A 13,058-nucleotide genomic window follows, 5' to 3' on the forward strand; every position below is an offset into this window, starting at 1 on the left:
GATCGGGCACACGTCAGCACCCACGACTCGCTTGGCCATTCTGCGGGGCATAACGTGCAGACCTCCCATGTATCGCTGAGAGTGCAGCGGTGGCAGGAGTCAAGGACACCATAAACTGCATGGTAGCAGTCACAGTGAGGGGGCACCATGGCTGGCACTGAAAAGTTTGATTAGAAGCAGAGGATGAAGGCCAATGGCTAGATCTAAGAGGGTGAAGTAGATGGAGGGCCCAAATAAACTTGGTTGAACCACGATATTTAGTTCTTATAGTTCTGGTGCAGCCACAGTTACTGAGCCCTGGGTACCGACAGTCTAAGAGTATGTGCACACACAAACTAAAAAACGTCTGAAAACACGGAGCCGTTTTCAAGGGAAAACCGCTCCTGATTTTCAGACGTTTTTTAATCAGTTGCTTTTTTTGCAGCGTTTTTTACGGCCGTTTTTGGAGCTGGTTTTAAATAGACTATGAAAAACGGCTCCAAAAACGCCTGAAGAAGTGACATGCACTTCTTTCCGGGGCTGTTTTTTTATGCGGCCGTTTTTTAAAACGGCCGCGTAAAAAAACGCCATTTTCCCATTGCAATCAATGGGCAGATGCTTGGAGGTGTTCTGCTTTCAATTTTTCAGCCGTTTACGGCCCGAAAAACGGCCGATAATAAAACAGTGTGAACATACCCTAAAGGGGACAACAAACAAGGGGACAGACATAGTGGAAGAGATTAATGAAAGTTAGCGCAAATTTAAAGTGCGGTATTATTCCCATTGCAGCCAATCAGGATGCAGTTTGTTCTTTCTAAAGAGCTGGAATCTGATTGGTTGCTAAGCGTAACACTTTTCTTGGATTAATTTTGATAAATCGCCCCAAATGTATAAAGTTTCATTGAGAGGTGTGATCTCACTAAAGACATATCGATAAGATACATCACAATCATTTCTGGCTTGTACTAAAGGTCCTTTTACATGGGAAGATAAACTGTCCTAACGAGGGCTAATCGATGATGTATGAAGGTGATCGGCGCTCATTTACTTTCATATTCACGTAGCGATTATTAGGAGCTTCAAGCGATCGGTTTTTAATGCAATCGTCCGATCGAACTCCCTCTCATACACTTTACATTGATTACCGTTTACACGAAGGGGATGTAACGACGACAAACGATAGTTTTTAGGCTCTGATAAAATATGTGATAAACTAAAAACTAGCGTTTTATTGCTTGTTGCTGCGCGGGTTTAAAGGATTTGGATTGAATATTCGTATGAACAATTGTTCGGGCAATCATCAGGGAGCAGCAGGGTATTCTTTATTAAAAGGGAAAAAAACACAAATTGGAAACCTGCAAAGCTGTTAGAATCATGTCAGGGGTAAAACAGTCTGTGGGATTGTAACAGATCCAGTGTGGTTCATGTAAAAGAAAAAAAAGAACAGAAAAAGGAACAACATTTCAATCGCATGACTGACGGGGATTGCATTCGCTTTACAAGCACCATGTGGTGGTATTATGTGGTTATGGTGCGGAGGTATTATTCAGCAACTGTTTGGGGGTATTATTCAGCAACTGTTTGGGGGTATTATTCAGTAACAGTATGGGGTATTATTCAGTAACAGTATGGTGGTATTATTCAGTAACAGTATGGTGGTATTATTCAGTAACTGTATGGGGTATTATTCAGTAACTGTATGGGGTATTATTCAGTAACCGTATGGGGGTATTATTCAGTAACAGTATGGTGGTATTATTCAGTAACAGTATGGGGGTATTATTCAGTCACTATGTGGTTATGGTGTGGCAGTATTATTCAGTAACAGTATGGGGGTATTATTCAGTCACTATGTGGTTATGGTGTGGCAGTATTATTCAGTAACAATATTGTGGTATTATTCAGTCACTATGTGGTTATGGAGTGGCGGTACTATTCGGTAACATTATGGGGGTACTATCCAGTCACTATGTGGTTATGGTATGGGGATATTATTCGTTCACTATGTGGTTATGATGTGATGGTATTTAGTAACAGTATGGGGGTATTATTCAGTCACTGTGTGGTTATGGAGTGGCGGTATTATTCGGTAACAATATGGGGGTATTATTCAGTCACTATGTGGTTATGGAGTGGCGATATTATTCGGTAACAGTATGGGGGTACTAATCAGTCACTATGTGGTAATGGTGTGGTGGTATTATTCAGTAACAGTATGGGGGTATTATTCAGTCACTAAGTGGTCAGGGTGTGGCGGTATTATTCATTAACAGTATGGGTGTATTATTCAGTCGCTATATGGTTATGGTGTGGCGATATTATTCAGTAACAGTGTGGGGGTATTATTCAGTCACTATGTGGATATGGTGTGGCGGTATTATTCAGTAACAGTATGGGGGTATTATTCAGTCACTAAGTGGTCAGGGTGTGGCGGTATTATTCATTAACAGTATGGGTGTATTATTCAGTCGCGTTATGGTGTGGCGATATTATTCAGTAACAGTATGGGTGTATTATTCAGTCGCTATATGGTTATGGTGTGGCGATATTATTCGGTAACAGTATGGGGGTACTAATCAGTCACTATGTGGTAATGGTGTGGTGGTATTATTCAGTAACAGTATGGGGGTATTATTCAGTCACTAAGTGGTCAGGGTGTGGCGGTATTATTCATTAACAGTATGGGTGTATTATTCAGTCGCTATATGGTTATGGTGTGGCGGTATTATTCAGTAACAGTATGGGGGTATTATTCAGTCACTATGTGGATATGGTGTGGCGGTATTATTCAGTAACAGTATGGGGGTATTATTCAGTCACTATATGGTCAGGGTGTGGCGGTATTATTCAGTATCAGTACGGGGGTATTATTCAGTCACTATGTGGTTATGGAGTGGCGATATTATTCGTTAACAGTATGGGGGTACTAATCAGTCACTATGTGGTAATGGTGTGGCGGTATTATTCAGTAACAGTATGGGGGTATTATTCAGTCACTATGTGGTCAGGGTGTGGCGGTATTATTCATTAACAGTATGGGGTATTATTTAGTCACTATGTGGTTATGGTGTGGCGATATTATTCAGTAACAGTATGTGGTATTATTTAGTCACTATGTGGTTATGGTGTGGAGCTATTATTCAGTAACAGTATGGGGGTATTATTCAGTCGCTATATGGTTATGGTGTGGAGGTATTATTCAGTCACTATGTGGTTATGGTGTGGGGGTATTATTCAGTAACAATATGGGGGTATTATTCAGTCACTATGTGGTTATGGTGTGGCGGTATTATTCAGTAACAGTATGGGGGTATTATTTAGTCACTATGTGGTTATGGTGTGGCGATATTATTCGGTAACAGTATGGGGGTACTAATCAGTCACTATGTGGTAATGGTGTGGTGGTATTATTCAGTAACAGTATGGGGGTATTATTCAGTCACTATGTGGTTATGGTGTGGCGATATTATTCAGTAACAGTATGGGGGTATTATTCAGTCACTAAGTGGTCAGGGTGTGGCGGTATTATTCATTAACAGTATGGGGGTATTATTCAGTCACTATGTGGATATGGTGTGGCGGTATTATTCAGTAACAGTATGGGGGTATTATTCAGTCACTATATGGACAGGGTGTGGCCGTATTATTCAGTAACAGTATGTGGTATTATTCAGTCACTATGTGGTTATGGTGTGGAGGTATTATTCAGTAACAGTATGGGGGTATTATTCAGTCGCTATATGGTTATGGTGTGGAGGTATTATTCAGTCACTATGTGGTTATGGTGTGGGGGTATTATTCGGTAACAGTATGGGGGTACTAATCAGTCACTATGTGGTTATGGTGGGGCGGTATTATTCAGTAACAGTATGGGGGTATTATTCAGTCACTAAGTGGTTATGGTGTGGGGGTATTATTCAGTAACAGTATGGGGGTATTATTCAGTCACTATGTAGTTATGGTGTGGTGATATTATTCAGTAACAGTATGGGGGTATTATTCAGTCACTAAGTGGTTATGGTGTGGTGGTATTATTCAGTAACAGTATGGGGGTATTATTCAGTCACTGTGTGGTTATGGTGTGGTGGTATTATTCAGTAACTGTATTGGGGTATTATTCAGTCACTATGTGGTTATGGAGGGGCGGTATTATTCAGTAACAGTATGGGGGTATTATTCAGTCACTATGTGGTTATGGTGTGGCAGTATTATTCAGTAACAATATGGTGGTATTATTCAGTCACTATGTGGTTATGGAGTGGCGGTACTATTCGGTAACATTATGGGGGTACTATCCAGTCACTATGTGGTTATGGTATGGGGATATTATTCGTTCACTATGTGGTTATGGTGTGATGGTATTTAGTAACAGTATGGGCGTATTATTCAGTCACTGTGTGGTTATGGAGTGGCGGTATTATTCGGTAACAATATGGGGGTATTATTCAGTCACTATGTGGTTATGGAGTGGCGATATTATTCGGTAACAGTATGGGGGTACTAATCAGTCACTATGTGGTAATGGTGTGGTGGTATTATTCAGTAACAGTATGGGGGTATTATTCAGTCACTAAGTGGTCAGGGTGTGGCGGTATTATTCATTAACAGTATGGGTGTATTATTCAGTCGCTATATGGTTATGGTGTGGCGATATTATTCAGTAACAGTGTGGGGGTATTATTCAGTCACTATGTGGATATGGTGTGGCGGTATTATTCAGTAACAGTATGGGGGTATTATTCAGTCACTATATGGTCAGGGTGTGGCGGTATTATTCAGTAACAGTACGGGGGTATTATTCAGTCACTATGTGGTTATGGAGTGGCGATATTATTCGGTAACAGTATGGGGGTACTAATCAGTCACTATGTGGTAATGGTGTGGCGGTATTATTCAGTAACAGTATGGGGGTATTATTCAGTCACTATGTGGTCAGGGTGTGGCGGTATTATTCATTAACAGTATGGGTGTATTATTCAGTCACTATGTGGTAATGGTGTGGCGGTATTATTCAGTAACAGTATGGGGGTATTATTCAGTCACTATATGGTCAGGGTGTGGCGGTATTATTCATTAACAGTATGGGGTATTATTCAGTCACTATGTGGTAATGGTGTGGCGATATTATTCAGTAACAGTATGTGGTATTATTTAGTCACTATGTGGTTATGGTGTGGAGCTATTATTCAGTAACAGTATGGGGGTATTATTCAGTCACTGTGTGGTTATGGTGTGGTGGTATTATTCAGTAACAGTATGGGGGTATTATTCAGTCACTATGTGGTTATGGAGGGGCGGTATTATTCAGTAACAGTATGATGGTATTATTCAGTCACTATGTGGTTATGGTGTGGTGGTATTATTCAGTAACTGTATTGGGGTATGATTCAGTCACTATGTGGTTATGGAGGGGCGGTATTATTCAGTAACAGTGTGGGGTATAATTGCTACGAGATCTCGCAGTCACTGCCGTAAGACCTCATGCACCCAAGCCTTATGGTGCTTGTGCAATGCTGTATTATGGGGTCATTCCCTCCTAGAAGCAATGCTTATAGGGGAGAATACCTTCATAATACGGCATCCTACGGAACATGCCACAGGTTTTTATTCTTTCTGATTTACTCTAACGGAAAAACCTCTGTATGAAATTAGACGCATACAGAGGTACAGTCGGGGACAATACAAGTCTATGGGTGCTCGGAGGTTGTAAAGACTAGTGCTGCTCTATCCTGTTCTAATATCGTCATCAACAGCTTTAGGTGATTTATCATACAACTATATATATATATTAAAAAAAAGTCTGCTCAAACTGTACACCATGAAATAACTATTTACAGATGAGAAATTCATTAATTCATTACAGTGATGATTCATTATTCAGGTTTGTGACGTGCGCAGTTTTAATTACCATTGTACTTCCTTTGGATAACCTATTATTTGAAATTAAGTACGTTATGGCCAATTAAATATAATGATTGAATAATGAGGCTAAAGAAGTAATGAACTTTCAAAAGATGACATTAGAAAAATAAAAAGTGCTATAAATTAGTGTACGACTTTATTTCGTCTCTGTTCACACCTCCGTTCTTTTCAGTCAGGCTTCAGTTGCTTTTTGACGGTTACAAAAGCGCAACATTCTGCAGTATTGTATCCAGCAAAAAAAAAAAAACAACAAAAAGTCAAGGAAGAAAAAAATGGATTTGTCATAATCGATCATGATGAATTATAAATAGATCCATCATGGCTCTTGAAAAAACAAAAACCACGATACAAGTGTGAACAGAGCCTTATTTCGCTCTTATACTAACTGACTACACAACACCACTGTACTGAGGCTAAGGGTATGTGCACACGATAACTGCAATTACGTCTGAAAATACGGAGCTGTTTTCAAGGGAAAACAGCCCCTAATTTTCAGACGTTTTTTGACCGTTTTTGGAGCTGTTTTCATTAGAGTCTATGAGAAAACGGCTCCAAAAACTTCCAAAAGAAGTGTCCTGCACTTCTTTTGACGAGGCAGTCATTTTACGCGTCGTTGTTTGACAGCTGTCAAACGACGACGCGTAAATGACAGGTTGTCTGCACAGTATGTCGGCAAACCCATTCAAATGAATGGGCAGATGTTTGCCGACGTATTGAAGCCGCATTTTCAGGCGTAAATCGAGGCATAACGCGCCTCGTTTACGCCTGAAAATAGGTCGTGTGAACCCAGCCTTATAGTAATATAATCAGTGGTTTAGTAATCTATCTACTAAGGCTGCGTTCTAACGCCGCTGTTTTGTCTCCTTTTTTGCTGCAACTACCGAAAAATCGCTGTGTTTTGCCAGGTTCAACCTATTCTGTCAGGTTATTATAAATCCTATTGAGCGGTTTCTTGGACATATTCGCTTCTAAAAAAAAAAATTGAAAAAAAAATCTACAAACCTTAGCCTCAACCCCTTGCGTACCTTCGACGTAATAGTACGTCGCTGGCCGCTTATTCCAGCGTACCTTCGACGTACTATTACGGCGCAGGAATAAACTGTCACTATGTGAAATCACATAGTGACAGAACAGCGGCGGCAGCTGTCATTGACAGCTAACCGTCTCTGCTACCGGCCTGGGGACCAATTAGCAGTCCCCAATGCCGGCGATTGCTGTGATTGGTCAGTCTCTGAAGACTGACCAATCACAGCCGTCTGTGACGTCGTCTGCAGGAGAAAGCTCCTGTCACTTTCTCTGATCTCCTCACTTCTGTGAGATACGTGAGGAGATCAGAGAAAGCGGTGTAAAAAAACAAAACACTATTTTTATTAACCCCTTCCCGAAAATGGGCGTATAGTAACGCCCTGAGGATGAAGCGGGCACAGGAGCTGTGCTCGCTCCATCTTCATCGGATGTCGGCTGTAATATACAGCCGACATCCCACTGCAACTACAGCGATCACGGTCCTCTCCGATCGCTGTAGTTTAACCCCTTAAATGCCGCTGTCAATAGCGACAGCGGCATTTAAGTGATTGATACAGAGGGAGGGGGCTCCCTCTGCACCCCATTGCCCCCCCGCGAAAAATCGCGGGGTTCTGATGGTTGCAGTGGGAACCAGGAAGCCTAGCAACGGCTTCCTGGTTGCCAGGTACGGGAGCCTATTAGGTCCTGCCCAAGGCAGGACGTAATAGGCTCAACTGTCAGTTGTAAAGTGACAGTTACAATACACTGCACTACATCAGTACATACAGAAGTAGTGCAGTGTATTGTGCAGGGGATCAGAAGATCAGATCTTCCAGTCCCCTAGTATGTGTAAAATAAAAAGTGAAAAAAAAGTTAAAAAAAAGATAAATAAATACAAGTTTTACGTAATAAAAACAATAATCGCCTTGTTTCCCTGACCAAGCCCTTTATAATTAGAAAAAAAATGAAAAAAAAGACGAAGACTAGACATAATTAATATCGCCGCGTTCGTATCGGCCTGACCTAAAAAAATATGATATTATTTATCCCGCACGGTGAACACCGTAAAAAAAATACCATAAAAAACAATGGCAGAATTTCCTTTTTTGGTCACGTTGTTTCCAAAAAAATGGAATAAAAAGTAATCAAAAAGTCGCGCGTAGCCAAACATGGTACCAATAAAAACGACAGTGTGTCACGCAAAAAATGTATGTACTCCGCACAGATTACATATGCCCCCACATTATAAACTGAAACACCAGTAAAACACTAAACAAAACTACTACCAAGCAAAATCTGCGCTCCAAAAGCCAAATGGCGCTCCTTCTGGGCCTGGCAGTGTGCCCAAACAGCGGTTTATGACCACATATGGGGTATTACCGTACTCTGGAGAACCGCTTAACAATTTATGGGGCGTATGTCTCCAGTGGTACAAGCTGGGCCCAACGCATTGGGCACTGAAATGTCATATATGTGGAAAATGTCAATTTTCAATCTGCAACATCCACTGTGCACTAATTTCTGCAAAACCTTTGGGGGTCAAAATGCTCACTACACTTCTAGATGAATTCCTTGAGGGGTGTAGTTTCCTAAATGGGGTCACTTCTCGGGAGTTTTCACTGTACTCGTACCTCAGCGCAATGCAACATGGCGTCAAAAACAAATTTAGTAAAATCTCCACTCCAAAAACGAAATTGCACTTTTTCCGTTTAGACCCTTGCCGTATGTCCAAATAGCCGTTTACAACCACATATGGGGTATTTCCGTAATCAGGAGAAATTGTGTAACACATTTTGGGGTGTCTTTTCTCCTGTATTCCTTGTGGAAATGAAAAATTCTGAGCTAAAGCTACAGGTTATTGGAAAAAAAAAATGTTTTCATTTTCACGGACCAATTCTAATAAAATCTATAAAACACCTGAGGGCTCAAAATGCTCACTACACCTCTAATTTAATTCTTTCAGGGGTATAGTCTCCAAATTGGGATCACATCTGGGGAATTTCTACTGTACTGGTACTTCAGGGACTCTGCAAATGCGACATGGCCCCCAGAAACCAATTCAGCAAAATCTGAGCTGCAAAATACAAATGGTGCTCCGTCCCTTCTGAGCCCTGCCATGGGTCCAAACAGCAGTTTATTACCACACAATGGGGTATTTCCGTAATCGGGAGAAATTGCTTTACAAATTTTGGGGTGCTTTTTCTCCTTTATTCCTTATAAAAATTAGAAAATTCTGTGTTTTTTCCAAAAAAAAGTCTCTTTTCATCTTCACAGACTAATTCCAATAAATTCAGCAAAAAAACTGTGGGGTCAAAATGATAACTATACCACTAGAAAAATTCCTTGAGGGGTATAGTTTCCAAAATGGGGTCACTTTTGGGGGGATTCCACTGTTTAGGTCCCTCCAGGGCGTTGCAAACGTGACACGGCACTGAAAACCAATCCAGCAAAATCAGAGCTCCAAAATCCAAATGGGGGTCCTTCCCTTCTGAGCCCTGCTGTGGGTCCAAACAGCAGTTTATTACCACATATGGGGTACTTCCGTAATCGCGAGAAATTGCTTTACAAATGTTGGGGTGCTTTCTCTCCTTTATTTCTTGCAAAAATTAGAAATTTTTACGTTTTTCCAGAAAAAAAGTAGATTTTCATTTTCACAGACTAACTCCAGAATATATAGCAAAATACCTGTGGGCTCAAAATGCTAACTATACCCCTAGATAAATTCCCTGAGGGGTGTAGTTTAAAAAATGGGGGTCACTTTTGGGGGTTTCCACTGTTTTGGCACCACAAGACCTCTTCAAACCTGACATGGTGCCTAAAATATATTCTGAAAAAAGGAGGCCCCAAAATCCAAGAGGTGCTCCTTTGCTTCTGAGGCCTGTGTTTCAGTCCATTAGGACACTAGGGCCACATGTGGGATATTTCTAAAAACTGCAGAATCTGGGCAATAAATATTGAGTTGCGTTTCTCAGGTAAAACCTTCTGTGGTACAGAAGAAAATGTATTACATATGAATTTTGTAAAAAAAAATGAAATTTGAAAATTTCAGCTCTACTTTCCTTCAATTCCTGTAAAACGCCTAAAGGGTTGAAACACTTTCTGAATGCTGTTTTGGATACTTTGAGGGGTGCAGTTTTCAAAATGGGGTGTTTTATGGGGGTTTTTAATATATAGGGCACTCAAAACCACTTCAGAACTGAACTCGTCCCTGAAAAAAAATCGCTTTTTTAAATTTTCTTAAAAATATGAGAAATTGCTGCTAAAGTTCTAAGCCTTGTGATGTCATAGAAAAATAAAAGGATGTTCAAAAAACGATGCAAACATAAAGTAGACATATGGGAGATGTTAATTGGTAACTATTTTGTGTGGTATAACTATCTGTTTTACAAGCAGATGCATTTAAAATTGGAAAAATCATAATTTCTTCATATTTTCGCTAAATGTTGGTGTTTTTCACAAATAAGCAGTGAATTTATCGACCAAATTTTTGCACTAAACTAAAGTACAATATGTCACGAGAAAACAATCTCAGAATCGCTCAGATAGGTAAAAGCATTCCGGAGTTATTACCACATAAAGTGATACATGTCAGATTTGAAAAAATGGGTCTGGTCCTCAAGGCCAAAATGAGGGGTTAAAGGGTTATTCCAAACGAACACATTTATGGCACATCCACAGGTTATGGAGAATGAATGAGGGGGTGGCTGAGCATGCTCTATTAAGTTCTATGAGAGTTATGGAAACAGCCAAGCTCGCGTGCAGACCACCGCACCGCGTGACAGAGGATTATCCCCCTTTCCATACTAATCTACATTTTCTATTTATCTTTATGAACTTTCTTTGGCAACCGTTTATTAAAGCCCCTCTCCTTTATAAATAATAAAACATGTACGTGTTAATGAATGTATCTGTTCTTAGTCTGCACAGGTATAGTTGGAGCTAGACTTTCCTTAGGTTTCTCTTAAATGGGCCGACGTGGGCCGTGTAAACGAGGACACCGATCAACGAGACAGCTCATTGATCCGCGCTTGTTTGCTCCTTTCACAGCGCTTGTTTGCTCCTTTCAGAGCGCTTGTTTGCTCCTTTCACAGCGCTTGCACTCTTTACTACTATGGCTCGTCCCCGTACATTTCTATCATGTCGGCAGCACGTCTCCCTGTTTACACAGGAGAAGTTCTGCCGATGACGATAATATTTTTGGCTGCCAAAACAATACAAATCAGCCGATGAACGAGTGTTTGCTTGTCCATCGGCTGATCAGGGCAATGATCGGGAACAATCATTTACCTAATCATTGGCCAGTGTAAAAGGTCCTTAAATCGCAGGTCGATGCAGAGCGGCTCCTTGGTGCCCCCTCCCTGGCACATAGCACTGGCACACATGGCTAACCCCACCCTCCCCTTTGCACAGGTTTTGCTTTTCACAAAAGACTGTGCTCCCACGTGCCCTTCCTAATGAAACTGGAGCAGAACATTACATACAAGGTCAGCCATTATGGAGGCTATGGACAAGTCTTTAGTTACTTGGTCACCAAACCTGATCTCAAGCTACTGATCTCCCCTTTTAGGCTACAGAAGTTACTCCGATGTGTTGGGCCTAATTCACGAAGTTTATTTTTTATGCAGGCAGAGAAAAAAAAAAAAAACGTCTCAAAATTCCTTCAGGAATTTTGTGGCAGATTTGGACTTGCCAGCATGGTTTGACGCTTTTTTTTGCCCGCAGCTTTTTTTCCCCGCAGCCATCGAATCTAAAGCAAATACCGCCCAAAAAAAAAAAAAGCTACAACCGACTGCCGTGGGTTTTTTCTGCCCCCCATTCAATAGGACGGCAGAGGCGGAAACCGTTCCAAAAAAGCGTGTGCTGCTTTTCCACTTGCGAGCGGCCAAAAGCCACCTATGGGAAAAATGCCTCATTAAAATCAATGGGGGGTGGGATTTGAGACCTTTTTTTGGCGCTGATTACGATGTGGTTTCCAGGTCAATATCAACACCAAAAAAACTCAGTGTGAACTGACCCATCTTCTGTGCCACATTGGATTGTGGAAAGAACTCCTGGCAGGTAATAACATCTAAAAACACAAACCGGAATATCCCATATACATCCCACACATTAACCGCATAGAATTCAAATATATTAACAGCACCAGGACTGTTACAATGTTATGTGGAAATAATAAATGATCCATTTGCCTAATTATTTACAACGTAGCATACCGTGATGAAACAAATTATGCCAAATGGCAAACTCAGCTCTGCTACGTTTGTTTAACACCACTAGGGGATAATTAGTAGAGGCAGCGAATAATGGCTGAGAAGGCAGGACTGTGCTGGAAAGATAATCATCAATGATCAGTTACTTAGTGATGGATTCGGTGTATTACATTTCAGATATAGGTCAGATGAAGGTTAAGGAATAGTGCTGGCTGTACAGGCCTGGTTGTAAAATCAGTAGCCAACAGTGTTTTTGAAAGCAGAAAATAAAATTATAGGCTGCTGACAAATAAATAAGGTCGTTATCAAATGTCCCATCAATTCCTGTCATAATTACAGATAAACGGATGCCAATGAGCCAAAGACTAATTAATCATCATATCTTAAAGATGTAGCAGAGCTGAATTTGCAGTATGTAATACAGGTGAATTTATAATTTACCACCGCCCATCCTGTTACCTGTGATTTAGAATTGCAGGTAAACCTGTTGCAATTAACAAAAAAAAAAAAAATCGACTAATTCAGCTCTGCTACATCTGAAACAACCGACGTCTGCGTTATGAAGCGCAGTCATAGACAATTCTCAGCAGCAGGTAAAAGTAATATTGTATTCATAATTAATATGGAGCAGTCTGGAGGTTGTCTTAAGTGCTCCAACCCAAGAAGCTTTGGTATATGGTGGAGGAAGTTCATCAATACTTTATGGGTTACTTAAGGATATAAATATTTCCAATGATATTAAAACAAACCACCCTGTGACTCGTCGGCCATTAAGGGACCAGGGAATGAGCTGGGTTATGCTGGGACTTGCAGTTCATTTCCAGTAGATAAGCCATAAGTTGGACTACAGAAACAATCCTATTGTGTTGTATGTAAACTCATTCGCTCTTACGTTCTGCGATTCAAGGCGAATGATGGCAGAGAAGATCTGGACGGTGGACA

General features: G+C 40.8%; 1 protein-coding gene across 2 annotated transcripts in view; it reads right to left on the minus strand.

Annotated features, from left to right (window-relative positions):
• The window catches only part of EPS15 (epidermal growth factor receptor pathway substrate 15), a 91,525-nt gene that overhangs the window by 20,909 nt on the left and 57,558 nt on the right, over nucleotides 1-13,058 (minus strand). The gene's annotated exons all lie outside the window — the stretch shown is intronic.

This window comes from Rhinoderma darwinii, chromosome 7, assembly GCF_050947455.1.
Source record: "Rhinoderma darwinii isolate aRhiDar2 chromosome 7, aRhiDar2.hap1, whole genome shotgun sequence".
NCBI lineage: Eukaryota > Metazoa > Chordata > Amphibia > Anura > Rhinodermatidae > Rhinoderma > Rhinoderma darwinii.